We start from the raw sequence: 16,309 nt of genomic DNA, 5'->3' as shown, positions 1-16,309 counted from the left end.
AATTTGAACACCTATGTTTCTCACTGAAGTATTGACAAAAGCCAAGCTTAACGTCCATCAGTAAATGAGACGTAGAATATTATTTAGCCATATGAAGAAAACAACTCTTACCATTTACAGCAACATGCATGGAACTTGTGGGTATTGTTCTCAGTGAAATAAGCCACGAAGAGAAAGTCATATAGCAATTGATGTCACTCAACTGTGGAGAATTAGAAAAAAAGAAAAATAGTTAAGGACCAAAACAGTAGCAGCTTCCATGAACTGAAGAGAGGACTAACGGTTACCAAAGGGAAAGTGACACAGGGGAATGGCTTGGAAGGGATGAAAGAGAGGTAAAATGGGGCATTACGTGTAGCACACGTGTGTGCTCAGGGTGTGGGCAAGAGGAAGGTGGTAGAACAACAAAGAAGAGTAGTGCTTCTACAGTGCATTACGTGGCTCATGGACAGTGACACTTATGCTGTATATGGTGTGGATTTCATAATGTGGGTAGTCTAATTAAAATAATGTTGCTTAGGTAACTGGTATTGATGCCAAAATAAAAAGAAACACGCAGTATCTTGGAACTCATTTCCATTTCCTCTGATGCTTTCAAGGTGGTCAGCACAAACCTTACCATAATTACACCCCATGTAGGATAGCAGGCTCTGAAGTGGGAAACAAATTATCTGAGCAAACATATTCTGTCTACATGAAAGAAGCCCACTGTGACATCATGGAATCTCCAGACAACAGTGCTGTTCCTGCAAACCCCACTAGCAGACGGTGGGCAGAGCTCAGCCTTGCACAGCTGCACCATCATAGCAAACATAACTATTTCTGGCCTACATGTATAGGTAAAATGACTTCATTCATCATTGGAGTGTAAGAAAAAAGAAAAAACTGAAGGAGAAAAACAGCAGTGTTCTCAGAGGACAAGAACACATTCACAGTTACCAGAGTAAAGAGACAGAGATGGATGGTTATGAATGGAGGGGAAAGGAGGTGGGGAAGAAAGTGTGCATCTCAGTTAGCATGGATAAGGTGGGAATGGGTGCACGTGGTGTGCTGGCCAGCAGAGAAGACAATTAGCGATTCTACGGTACATTGCTATGGTGATGGAATTGACTGCAGGGGGGGATTGGGTGTAACGTAGTAAAGGGCGTCTAGTAAACACGTGACATATGTAATTGTAGATTAATGGTAAATCAACAAATCAATCATAAGCTCATCAATAAATCCATTTCAGAAGCCGAGTTTAAAAAGGCATTTACATCCACGGGTTTATCAGCACTATTCATCGTAGCCCAGGTAACTGTCCATCAGTTTAATGTGTCCATCAATTAATGTGTAAACATGTTGTGGTACATTTCGACAGTTGCATATTAATCAGTCATAAGAAGTAAAGGGAGTCCTAACATTTGCTACAAGTCGGAAGGAACTGGATTGCATTATACTCATGAAATAAGAGGTGAACAAAGACAAGTGTCAATTGATTTGAACCATCTGTAGAGATGTAGAACCAAGAAAACCTGAAGGAGCAAAACATCAGCATATTCACAGAACTGAATATTGGATTAAGAGATTCCATAGGGAAAGGTTATGTTTTGGATAGAAGGAAATGGAGGCAGCGGGCGGACTAAACAAAGAGTGCTCTATGATTTCCAAGAAAAGCGTGGGTGGGCATTCCGGGGATTGCTGTACAAAACAGGGAACAGAGGTAGGGATTCGACAGTATCTTACTGTGCTCACGGTGTGTGACTGTAATTGCGAATCCTGGGGTTCTTTGGGATGGGCGGGTTCTAGCACACATAATTTTATTAACGTAATTGTACATTAATGAGATATTATTAAATGAACAAATGCAATAAAATGAATACAGAGTAACAGAATACAGCAGCACAGTTTAAACAAGACATGTGCTCACCTATGTTTATAAACACAGCATTAATAGTAGCAAAGTTCAGTAACCACCAGAAGATGAGGAGAGGGATATTATTCAGCCGTATGAGGAAAACAAGTCCTACGATTTACAACAACATGGATGTAGATAGCAGAGAATTATGATCAGGGAAATAAGAGATGGAGTGTCAGAAACATGGTAAATGATTTCACTCACTAGCAGAGTAATAAAAAATAGAAAAAAGTGAAATAACCAAACTGAACAAGCCACGCTGAAGAGAAGAATTTACTAGTGGTTACAAAAGGAAAGAGACTGGGCCGGTTGTGCTATAGTGGAGTGATAAGTAGGACAGGGTGTTAAAAACGGTGCAATTGAATGAGAGTACATAGTGTTGGGTTGGGTTACGTGGAGGACTGTACGTCACAGAGAAGACTAATGATTCTACGTTATTTTCCTGCACTGGAGGATAGTGAATGCAATGGGATATCTGGGGATATATTGGTGATGGAAGTTCTAGTAAACAGTGTTACTCATGTAATTGTGTAATTATGAGAAATAAGAAATACTCATAGATGGGTTCAGAGATTTCAGTTGAAGATAGATGATAGATGATAGAGATAGATGATGACTATGATAGATGTGAGATAGCAAGAAGATAGATTGTCAGATGATAGATACATAGAGGAAAACAAAGTTGTATAGATAAGTAGATAGAATGCAGTAGCCAAATTTTAATAAGGTATGTGCACCCCCTAGTTTATCGCAGCACAATTCACAGTAGCCGATGCATCTCCATCAGAAGATGAATGGATAAAGAAGAAGTATATATAAACAATTAATTGCATTTCACCCATAAGAAGAAAACAAATCCTCCCATTTGCGACAACATGGATAAAATTGGGGTTTTATTTTCAAAGAGTTAAGACAGGAGGACAAGTATCAAATGATATGACCAATCTGTGCAATTAGAGAAGCAGGAAAGAACTGAAGGAGCAAAATTGTGGCAGACAAACAGAGGCCAAGAATGAACTACCAGTTACCAAACGGAAAACGACTAATGTGGACATGGGAGAATGGAGGGATAACAGTGGGAGAGAAAGGATGCATTATGATTAGCACATATATTGTTTATGTGGGTGCACGGTGAGGGCTGAACCAAACAGTGAACACAGGCAGTGAATCGACAGTACATTGCTCTGTTGATGGAAGTGACTGCAGTGGGGCATTGGGAAGAATTTCGAGACAGTTGGAGTCTAGAAAATCTCATGTTATACTTTTACGTATAGATTAATAATAATTAAATGAAGAATAAATTAATTAAAGAATCCAATAAAACCAATGAATCTGCCCAGCTAATAAAGATATATATATCCCTATGTTAATCAGAGTACTATTCAAAGAAACCGAGCTTAATGGACATAAATAGATTAATGGGTATAGAAGATGTGGTACATATACAGAAAGGAATATTACTCAGCCATCACAAGAAAACAAATCCTAGCATTTGCTGCAACATGGATGGCGCTAGAGCATATTATGCTCAGTGAAATAAGTGATGAAGAGAAAATAAGTATCAAATGATTTAACACATGCATGGAGACGAAGCGCCAAGATAAAACTGAAGGAGCAAAACATCAGCAGATTCACAGAATACAAGTTTGGAGTAACAGTTACCAAGAGGAAGAGAGTGTCGTTGTTATATATGAAAGCAAGGAGAAGGTAGCCATAACGATTGGCATTATTAATGTGGATTGGGGGAGATGGTATATACAGTATCTTACTAAGCTCATGGAGAGTGACTTCAGGGAAGTAACTGGGTTGATCTTGGTTATAGTGTGGGTCTTGTAATATTAATGCTTCTCATGTAACTTTAGATTAATAATTAATGAATCAATAAAGGCATATATGAATAAATATAAAAAACAAACCTATAAATATATAAACAGAATGCAGCAGGCCTTTTTAAAAACGAAATTTGAACACCTATGTTTCTCACTGAAGTATTGACAAAAGCCAAGCTTAACGTCCATCAGTAAATGAGACGTAGAATATTATTTAGCCATATGAAGAAAACAACTCTTACCATTTACAGCAACATGCATGGAACTTGTGGGTATTGTTCTCAGTGAAATAAGCCACGAAGAGAAAGTCATATAGCATTTGATGTCACTCAACTGTGGAGAATTAGAAAAAAAGAAAAATAGTTAAGGACCAAAACAGTAGCAGCTTCCATGAACTGAAGAGAGGACTAACGGTTACCAAAGGGAAAGTGACACAGGGGAATGGCTTGGAAGGGATGAAAGAGAGGTAAAATGGGGCATTACGTGTAGCACACGTGTGTGCTCAGGGTGTGGGCAAGAGGAAGGTGGTAGAACAACAAAGAAGAGTAGTGCTTCTACAGTGCATTACGTGGCTCATGGACAGTGACACTTATGCTGTATATGGTGTGGATTTCATAATGTGGGTAGTCTAATTAAAATAATGTTGCTTAGGTAACTGGTATTGATGCCAAAATAAAAAGAAACACGCAGTATCTTGGAACTCATTTCCATTTCCTCTGATGCTTTCAAGGTGGTTAGCACAAACCTTACCATAATTACACACCATGTAGGATAGCAGGCTCTGAAGTGGGAAACAAATTATCTGAGCAAACATATTCTGTCTACATGAAAGAAGCCCACTGTGACATCATGGAATCTCCAGACAACAGTGCTGTTCCTGCAAACACCACTAGCAGACGGTGGGCAGAGCTCAGCCTTGCACAGCTGCACCATCATAGCAAACATAATATTTCTGGCCTACATGTATAGGTAAAATGACGTCATTCATCATTGGAGTATAAGAACAAACAAAAAACTGAAGAAGAAAAACAGCAGTGTCTCAGAGGACAAGAACACATTCACAGTTACCAAAGTAAAGAGACAGAGATGGATGGTTATGAATGGAGGGGAAAGGAGGTGGGGAAGAAAGTGTGCATCTCAGTTAGCATGGATAAGGAGACAATGGGTGCACGTGGTGTGCTAGCCAGCAGAGAAGACAATTAGCGATTCTACGGTACATTGCTTTGGTGATGGAATTGACTGCAGGGGGGGATTGGGTGAAACGTAGTAAAGGGCGTCTAGTAAACACGTGACACATGTAATTGTAGATTAATGGTAAATCAACAAATCAATAATAAGCTCATCAATAAATCCATTTCAGAAGCCGAGTTTAAAAAGGCATTTACATCCACGGGTTTATCAGCACTATTCATCGTAGCCCAGGTAACTGTCCATCAGTACATTAATGTGTAAACATGTTGTGGTACATTTCGACAGTTGCATATTAATCAGTCATAAGAAGAAAAGGGAGTCCTAACATTTGCTACAAGTCGGAAGGAACTGGATTGCATTATACTCATGAAATAAGAGGTGAACAAAGACAAGTGTCAATTGATTTGAACCATCTGTAGAGATGTAGAACCAAGAAAACCTGAAGGAGCAAAACATCAGCATATTCACAGAACTGAATATTGGATTAAGAGATTCCATAGGGAAAGGTTATGTTTTGGATATAAGGAAATGGAGGCAGCGGGCGGACTAAACAAAGAGTGCTCTATGATTTCCAAGAAAAGCGTGGGTGGACATTCCGGGGATTGCTGTACAAAACAGGAAACAGAGGTAGGGATTCTACAGTATCTTACTGTGCTCACGGTGTGTGACTGTAATTGCGAATCCTGGGGTTCTTTGTGATGGGCGGGTTCTAGCACACATAATTTTATTAACGTAATTGTACATTAATGAGATATTATTAAATGAACAAATGCAATAAAATGAATACAGAGTAACAGAATAGAGAAGCACAGTTTAAACAAGACATGTGCTCACCTATGTTTATAACCACAGCATTAATAGTAGCAAAGTTCAGTAACCACCAGAAGATGAGGAGAGGGATATTATTCAGCCGTATGAGGAAAACAAGTCCTACGATTTACAACAACATGGATGTAGATAGCAGAGAATTATGATCAGGGAAATAAGAGATGGAGTGTCAGAAACATGGTAAATGATTTCACTCACTAGCAGAGTAATAAAAAATAGAAAAAAGTGAAATAACCAAACTGAACAAGCCACGCTGAAGAGAAGAATTTACTAGCGGTTACAAAAGGAAAGAGACTGGGCCGGTTGTGCTATAGTGGAGTGATAAGTAGGACAGGGTGTTAAAAACGGTGCAATTGAATGAGAGTACATAGTGTTGGGTTGGGTTACGTGGAGGACTGTACGTCACAGAGAAGACTAGTGATTCTACGTTATTTTACTGCACTGGAGGATAGTGAATGCAATGGGATATCTGGGGATATATTGGTGATGGAAGTTCTAGTAAACAGTGTTACTCATGTAATTGTGTAATTATGAGAAATAAGAAATACTCATAGATGGGTTCAGAGATTTCAGTTGAAGATAGATGATAGATGATAGAGATAGATGATGACTATGATAGATGTGAGATAGCAAGAAGATAGATTGTCAGATGATAGATACATAGAGGAAAACAAAGTTGTATAGATAAGTAGATAGAATGAAGTAGCCAAATTTTTAAAAAGGTATGTGCACCCCCTAGTTTATCGCAGCACAATTCACAGTAGGCGATGCATCTCCATCAGAAGATGAATGGATAAAGAAGAAGTGGTATATATAAACAATTCATTGCATTTCACCCATGAGAAGGAAACAAATCCTCCCATTTGCGACAACATGGATAAAAAATGGGGTTTTATTTTCAAAGAGTTAAGACAGGAGGACAAGTATCAAATGATATGACCAATCTGTGCAATTAGAGAAGCAGGAAAGAACTGAAGGAGCAAAATTGTGGCAGACAAACAGAGGCCAAGAATGAACTACCAGTTACCAAACGGAAAACGACTAATGTGGACATGGGAGAATGGAGGGATAACAGTGGGGAGAGAAAGGATGCATTATGATTAGCACATATATTGTTTATGTGGGTGCACGGTGAGGGCTGAACCAAACAGTGAACACAGGCAGTGAATCGACAGTGCATTGCTCTGTTGATGGAAGTGACTGCAGTGGGGAATTGGGAAGAATTTCGAGACAGTTGGAGTCTAGAAAATCTCATGTTATACTTTTACGTAGAGATTAATAATAATTAAATAAAGAATAAATTAATTAAAGAATCCAATAAAACCAATGAATCTGCCCAGCTAATAAAGATATATATATCCCTATGTTAATCAGAGTACTATTCAAAGAAACCGAGCTTAATGGACATCAATAGATTAATGGGTATAGAAGATGTGGTACATATACAGAAAGGAATATTACTCAGCCATCACAAGAAAACAAATCCTAGCATTTGCTGCAACATGGATGGCGCTAGAGCATATTATGCTCAGTGAAATAAGTGAGGAAGAGAAAATAAGTATCAAATGATTTAACACATGCGTGGAGACGAAGCGCCAAGATAAAACTGAAGGAGCAAAACATCAGCAGATTCACAGAATACAAGTTTGGAGTAACAGTTACCAAGAGGAAGAGAGTGTCGTTGTTATATATGAAAGCAAGGAGAAGGTAGCCATAACGATTGGCATTATTAATGTGGATTGGGGGAGATGGTATATACAGTATCTTACTAAGCTCATGGAGAGTGACTTCAGGGAAGTAACTGGGTTGATCTTGGTTATAGTGCGGGTCTTGTAATATTAATGCTTCTCATGTAACTTTAGATTAATATTTAATGAATCAATAAAGGCATATATGAATAAATATAAAAAACAAATCTATAAATATATAAACAGAATGCAGCAGCCCTTTTTAAAAACGAAATTTGAACACCTATGTTTCTCACTGAAGTATTGACAAAATCCAAGCTTAACGTCCATCAGTAAATGAGACGTAGAATATTATTTAGCCATATGAAGAAAACAACTCTTACCATTTACAGCAACATGCAAGGAACTTGTGGGTATTGTTCTCAGTGAAATAAGCCACGAAGAGAAAGTCATATAGCAATTGATGTCACTCAACTGTGGAGAATTAGAAAAAAAGAAAAATAGTTAAGGACCAAAACAGTAGCAGCTTCCATGAACTGAAGAGAGGACTAACGGTTACCAAAGGGAAAGTGACACAGGGGAATGGCTTGGAAGGGATGAAAGAGAGGTAAAATGGGGCATTACGTGTAGCACACGTGTGTGCTCAGGGTGTGGGCAAGAGGAAGGTGGTAGAACAACAAAGAAGAGTAGTGCTTCTACAGTGCATTACGTGGCTCATGGACAGTGACACTTATGCTGTATATGGTGTGGATTTCATAATGTGGGTAGTCTAATTAAAATAATGTTGCTTAGGTAACTGGTATTGATGCCAAAATAAAAAGAAACACGCAGTATCTTGGAACTCATTTCCATTTCCTCTGAAGCTTTCAAGGTGGTCAGCACAAACCTTACCATAATTACACCCCATGTAGGATAGCAGGCTCTGAAGTGGGAAACAAATTATCTGAGCAAACATATTCTGTCTACATGAAAGAAGCCCACTGTGACATCATGGAATCTCCAGACAACAGTGCTGTTCCTGCAAACCCCACTAGCAGACGGTGGGCAGAGCTCAGCCTTGCACAGCTGCACCATCATAGCAAACATAATATTTCTGGCCTACATGTATAGGTAAAATGACTTCATTCATCATTGGAGTATAAGAACAAAGAAAAAACTGAAGGAGAAAAACAGCAGTGTCTCAGAAGACAAGAACACATTCACAGTTACCAGAGTAAAGAGACAGAGATGGATGGTTATGAATGGAGGGGAAAGGAGGTGGGGAAGAAAGTGTGCATCTCAGTTAGCATGGATAAGGTGGGAATGGGTGCACGTGGTGTGCTGGCCAACAGAGAAGACAATTAGCGATTCTATGGTACATTGCTATGGTGATGGAATTGACTGCAGAGGGTGATTGGGTGAAACGTAGTAAAGGGCGTCTAGTAAACACGTTACACATGTAATTGTAGATTAATGGTAAATCAACAAATCAATAATAAGCTCATCAATAAATAAATTTCAGAAGCCGAGTTTAAAAAGGCATTTACATCCACGGGTTTATCAGCACTATTCATCGTAGCCCAGGTAACTGTCCATCAGTTTAATGTGTCCATCAATTAATGTGTAAACATGTTGTGGTACATTTCGACAGTTGCATATTAATCAGTCATAAGAAGAAAAGGGAGTCCTAACATTTGCTACAAGTCGGAAGGAACTGGATTGCATTATACTCATGAAATAAGAGGTGAACAAAGACAAGTGTCAATTGATTTGAACCATCTGTAGAGATGTAGAACCAAGAAAACCTGAAGGAGCAAAACATCAGCATATTCACAGAACTGAATATTGGATTAAGAGATTCCATAGGGAAAGGTTATGTTTTGGATAGAAGGAAATGGAGGCAGCGGGCGGACTAAACAAAGAGTGCTCTATGATTTCCAAGAAAAGCGTGGGTGGGCATTCCGGGGATTGCTGTACAAAACAGGGAACAGAGGTAGGGATTCGACAGTATCTTACTGTGCTCACGGTGTGTGACTGTAATTGCGAATCCTGGGGTTCTTTGTGATGGGCGGGTTCTAGCACACATAATTTTATTAACGTAATTGTACATTAATGAGATATTATTAAATGAACAAATGCAATAAAATGAATACAGAGTAACAGAATAGAGCAGCACAGTTTAAACTAGACATGTGCTCACCTATGTTTATAACCACAGCATTAATAGTAGCAAAGTTCAGTAACCACCAGAAGATGAGGAGAGGGATATTATTCAGCCATATGAGGAAAACAAGTCCTACGATTTACAACAACATGGATGTAGATAGCAGAGAATTATGATCAGGGAAATAAGAGATGGAGTGTCAGAAACATGGTAAATGATTTCACTCACTAGCAGAGTAATAAAAAATAGAAAAAAAGTGAAATAACCAAACTGAACAAGCCACGCTGAAGAGAAGAATTTACTAGTGGTTACCAAAGGAAAGAGACTGGGCCGGTTGTGCTATAGTGGAGTGATAAGTAGGACAGGGTGTTAAAAACGGTGCAATTGAATGAGAGTACATAGTGTTGGGTTGGGTTACGTGGAGGACTGTACGTCACAGAGAAGACTAGTGATTCTACGTTATTTTACTGCACTGGAGGATAGTGAATGCAATGGGATATCTGGGGATATATTGGTGATGGAAGTTCTAGTAAACAGTGTTACTCATGTAATTGTGTAATTATGAGAAATAAGAAATACTCATAGATGGGTTCAGAGATTTCAGTTGAAGATAGATGATAGATGATAGAGATAGATGATGACTATGATAGATGTGAGATAGCAAGAAGATAGATTGTCAGATGATAGATACATAGAGGAAAACAAAGTTGTATAGATAAGTAGATAGAATGAAGTAGCCAAATTTTTAAAAAGGTATGTGCACCCCCTAGTTTATCGCAGCACAATTCACAGTAGCCGATGCATCTCCATCAGAAGATGAATGGATAAAGAAGAAGTGGTATATATAAACAATTCATTGCATTTCACCCATGAGAAGGAAACAAATCCTCCCATTTGCGACAACATGGATAAAAAATGGGGTTTTATTTTCAAAGAGTTAAGACAGGAGGACAAGTATCAAATGATATGACCAATCTGTGCAATTAGAGAAGCAGGAAAGAACTGAAGGAGCAAAATTGTGGCAGACAAACAGAGGCCAAGAATGAACTACCAGTTACCAAACGGAAAACGACTAATGTGGACATGGGAGAATGGAGGGATAACAGTGGGGAGAGAAAGGATGCATTATGATTAGCACATATATTGTTTATGTGGGTGCACGGTGAGGGCTGAACCAAACAGTGAACACAGGCAGTGAATCGACAGTGCATTGCTCTGTTGATGGAAGTGACTGCAGTGGGGAATTGGGAAGAATTTCGAGACAGTTGGAGTCTAGAAAATCTCATGTTATACTTTTACGTAGAGATTAATAATAATTAAATAAAGAATAAATTAATTAAAGAATCCAATAAAACCAATGAATCTGCCCAGCTAATAAAGATATATATATCCCTATGTTAATCAGAGTACTATTCAAAGAAACCGAGCTTAATGGACATCAATAGATTAATGGGTATAGAAGATGTGGTACATATACAGAAAGGAATATTACTCAGCCATCACAAGAAAACAAATCCTAGCATTTGCTGCAACATGGATGGCGCTAGAGCATATTATGCTCAGTGAAATAAGTGAGGAAGAGAAAATAAGTATCAAATGATTTAACACATGCGTGGAGACGAAGCGCCAAGATAAAACTGAAGGAGCAAAACATCAGCAGATTCACAGAATACAAGTTTGGAGTAACAGTTACCAAGAGGAAGAGAGTGTCGTTGTTATATATGAAAGCAAGGAGAAGGTAGCCATAACGATTGGCATTATTAATGTGGATTGGGGGAGATGGTATATACAGTATCTTACTAAGCTCATGGAGAGTGACTTCAGGGAAGTAACTGGGTTGATCTTGGTTATAGTGCGGGTCTTGTAATATTAATGCTTCTCATGTAACTTTAGATTAATAATTAATGAATCAATAAAGGCATATATGAATAAATATAAAAAACAAATCCATAAACATATAAACAGAATGCAGCAGCCCTTTTTAAAAACGAAATTTGAACACCTATGTTTCTCACTGAAGTATTGACAAAAGCCAAGCTTAACGTCCATCAGTAAATGAGACGTAGAATATTATTTAGCCATATGAAGAAAACAACTCTTACCATTTACAGCAACATGCAAGGAACTTGTGGGTATTGTTCTCAGTGAAATAAGCCACGAAGAGAAAGTCATATAGCAATTGATGTCACTCAACTGTGGAGAATTAGAAAAAAAGAAAAATAGTTAAGGACCAAAACAGTAGCAGCTTCCATGAACTGAAGAGAGGACTAACGGTTACCAAAGGGAAAGTGACACAGGGGAATGGCTTGGAAGGGATGAAAGAGAGGTAAAATGGGGCATTACGTGTAGCACACGTGTGTGCTCAGGGTGTGGGCAAGAGGAAGGTGGTAGAACAACAAAGAAGAGTAGTGCTTCTACAGTGCATTACGTGGCTCATGGACAGTGACACTTATGCTGTATATGGTGTGGATTTCATAATGTGGGTAGTCTAATTAAAATAATGTTGCTTAGGTAACTGGTATTGATGCCAAAATAAAAAGAAACACGCAGTATCTTGGAACTCATTTCCATTTCCTCTGAAGCTTTCAAGGTGGTCAGCACAAACCTTACCATAATTACACCCCATGTAGGATAGCAGGCTCTGAAGTGGGAAACAAATTATCTGAGCAAACATATTCTGTCTACATGAAAGAAGCCCACTGTGACATCATGGAATCTCCAGACAACAGTGCTGTTCCTGCAAACCCCACTAGCAGACGGTGGGCAGAGCTCAGCCTTGCACAGCTGCACCATCATAGCAAACATAATATTTCTGGCCTACATGTATAGGTAAAATGACTTCATTCATCATTGGAGTATAAGAACAAAGAAAAAACTGGAGGAGAAAAACAGCAGTGTCTCAGAAGACAAGAACACATTCACAGTTACCAGAGTAAAGAGACAGAGATGGATGGTTATGAATGGAGGGGAAAGGAGGTGGGGAAGAAAGTGTGCATCTCAGTTAGCATGGATAAGGTGGGAATGGGTGCACGTGGTGTGCTGGCCATCAGAGAAGACAATTAGCGATTCTATGGTACATTGCTATGGTGATGGAATTGACTGCAGGGGGTGATTGGGTGAAACGTAGTAAAGGGCGTCTAGTAAACACGTTACACATGTAATTGTAGATTAATGGTAAATCAACAAATCAATAATAAGCTCATCAATAAATCCATTTCAGAAGCCGAGTTTAAAAAGGCATTTACATCCACGGGTTTATCAGCACTATTCATCGTAGCCCAGGTAACTGTCCATCAGTTTAATGTGTCCATCAATTAATGTGTAAACATGTTGTGGTACATTTCGACAGTTGCATATTAATCAGTCATAAGAAGAAAAGGGAGTCCTAACATTTGCTACAAGTCGGAAGGAACTGGATTGCATTATACTCATGAAATAAGAGGTGAACAAAGACAAGTGTCAATTGATTTGAACCATCTGTAGAGATGTAGAACCAAGAAAACCTGAAGGAGCAAAACATCAGCATATTCACAGAACTGAATATTGGATTAAGAGATTCCATAGGGAAAGGTTATGTTTTGGATAGAAGGAAATGGAGGCAGCGGGCGGACTAAACAAAGAGTGCTCTATGATTTCCAAGAAAAGCGTGGGTGGGCATTCCGGGGATTGCTGTACAAAACAGGGAACAGAGGTAGGGATTCGACAGTATCTTACTGTGCTCACGGTGTGTGACTGTAATTGCGAATCCTGGGGTTCTTTGTGATGGGCGGGTTCTAGCACACATAATTTTATTAACGTAATTGTACATTAATGAGATATTATTAAATGAACAAATGCAATAAAATGAATACAGAGTAACAGAATAGAGCAGCACAGTTTAAACTAGACATGTGCTCACCTATGTTTATAACCACAGCATTAATAGTAGCAAAGTTCAGTAACCACCAGAAGATGAGGAGAGGGATATTATTCAGCCATATGAGGAAAACAAGTCCTACGATTTACAACAACATGGATGTAGATAGCAGAGAATTATGATCAGGGAAATAAGAGATGGAGTGTCAGAAACATGGTAAATGATTTCACTCACTAGCAGAGTAATAAAAAATAGAAAAAAAGTGAAATAACCAAACTGAACAAGCCACGCTGAAGAGAAGAATTTAATAGTGGTTACAAAAGGAAAGAGACTGGGCCGGTTGTGCTATAGTGGAGTGATAAGTAGGACAGGGTGTTAAAAACGGTGCAATTGAATGAGAGTACATAGTGTTGGGTTGGGTTACGTAGAGGAGTGTACGTCACAGAGAAGACTAGGGATTCTACGTTATTTTACTGCACTGGAGGATAGTGAATGCAATGGGATATCTGGGGATATATTGGTGATGGAAGTTCTAGTAAACAGTGTTACTCATGTAATTGTGTAATTATGAGAAATAAGAAATACTCATAGATGGGTTCAGAGATTTCAGTTGAAGATAGATGATAGATGATAGAGATAGATGATGACTATGATAGATGTGAGATAGCAAGAAGATAGATTGTCAGATGATAGATACATAGAGGAAAACAAAGTTGTATAGATAAGTAGATAGAATGAAGTAGCCAAATTTTTAAAAAGGTATGTGCACCCCCTAGTTTATCGCAGCACAATTCACAGTAGGCGATGCATCTCCATCAGAAGATGAATGGATAAAGAAGAAGTGGTATATATAAACAATTCATTGCATTTCACCCATGAGAAGGAAACAAATCCTCCCATTTGCGACAACATGGATAAAAAATGGGGTTTTATTTTCAAAGAGTTAAGACAGGAGGACAAGTATCAAATGATATGACCAATCTGTGCAATTAGAGAAGCAGGAAAGAACTGAAGGAGCAAAATTGTGGCAGACAAACAGAGGCCAAGAATGAACTACCAGTTACCAAACGGAAAACGACTAATGTGGACATGGGAGAATGGAGGGATAACAGTGGGGAGAGAAAGGATGCATTATGATTAGCACATATATTGTTTATGTGGGTGCACGGTGAGGGCTGAACCAAACAGTGAACACAGGCAGTGAATCGACAGTGCATTGCTCTGTTGATGGAAGTGACTGCAGTGGGGAATTGGGAAGAATTTCGAGACAGTTGGAGTCTAGAAAATCTCATGTTATACTTTTACGTAGAGATTAATAATAATTAAATAAAGAATAAATTAATTAAAGAATCCAATAAAACCAATGAATCTGCCCAGCTAATAAAGATATATATATCCCTATGTTAATCAGAGTACTATTCAAAGAAACCGAGCTTAATGGACATCAATAGATTAATGGGTATAGAAGATGTGGTACATATACAGAAAGGAATATTACTCAGCCATCACAAGAAAACAAATCCTAGCATTTGCTGCAACATGGATGGCGCTAGAGCATATTATGCTCAGTGAAATAAGTGAGGAAGAGAAAATAAGTATCAAATGATTTAACACATGCGTGGAGACGAAGCGCCAAGATAAAACTGAAGGAGCAAAACATCAGCAGATTCACAGAATACAAGTTTGGAGTAACAGTTACCAAGAGGAAGAGAGTGTCGTTGTTATATATGAAAGCAAGGAGAAGGTAGCCATAACGATTGGCATTATTAATGTGGATTGGGGGAGATGGTATATACAGTATCTTACTAAGCTCATGGAGAGTGACTTCAGGGAAGTAACTGGGTTGATCTTGGTTATAGTGCGGGTCTTGTAATATTAATGCTTCTCATGTAACTTTAGATTAATAATTAATGAATCAATAAAGGCATATATGAATAAATATAAAAAACAAATCCATAAACATATAAACAGAATGCAGCAGCCCTTTTTAAAAACGAAATTTGAACACCTATGTTTCTCACTGAAGTATTGACAAAAGCCAAGCTTAACGTCCATCAGTAAATGAGACGTAGAATATTATTTAGCCATATGAAGAAAACAACTCTTACCATTTACAGCAACATGCAAGGAACTTGTGGGTATTGTTCTCAGTGAAATAAGCCACGAAGAGAAAGTCATATAGCAATTGATGTCACTCAACTGTGGAGAATTAGAAAAAAAGAAAAATAGTTAAGGACCAAAACAGTAGCAGCTTCCATGAACTGAAGAGAGGACTAACGGTTACCAAAGGGAAAGTGACACAGGGGAATGGCTTGGAAGGGATGAAAGAGAGGTAAAATGGGGCATTACGTGTAGCACACGTGTGTGCTCAGGGTGTCGCAAGAGGAAGGTGGTAGAACAACAAAGAAGAGTAGTGCTTCTACAGTGCATTACGTGGCTCATGGACAGTGACACTTATGCTGTATATGGTGTGGATTTCATAATGTGGGTAGTCTAATTAAAATAATGTTGCTTAGGTAACTGGTATTGATGCCAAAATAAAAAGAAACACGCAGTATCTTGGAACTCATTTCCATTTCCTCTGAAGCTTTCAAGGTGGTCAGCACAAACCTTACCATAATTACACCCCATGTAGGATAGCAGGCTCTGAAGTGGGAAACAAATTATCTGAGCAAACATATTCTGTCTACATGAAAGAAGCCCACTGTGACATCATGGAATCTCCAGACAACAGTGCTGTTCCTGCAAACCCCACTAGCAGACGGTGGGCAGAGCTCAGCCTTGCACAGCTGCACCATCATAGCAAACATAATATTTCTGGCCTACATGTATAGGTAAAATGACTTCATTCATCATTGGAGTATAAGAACAAAGAAA

This window comes from Manis pentadactyla, chromosome Y (genome assembly GCF_030020395.1).
Source record: "Manis pentadactyla isolate mManPen7 chromosome Y, mManPen7.hap1, whole genome shotgun sequence".
Classification (NCBI taxonomy): Eukaryota; Metazoa; Chordata; class Mammalia; order Pholidota; family Manidae; genus Manis; species Manis pentadactyla.
This window is presented reverse-complemented; position numbering follows the sequence as displayed.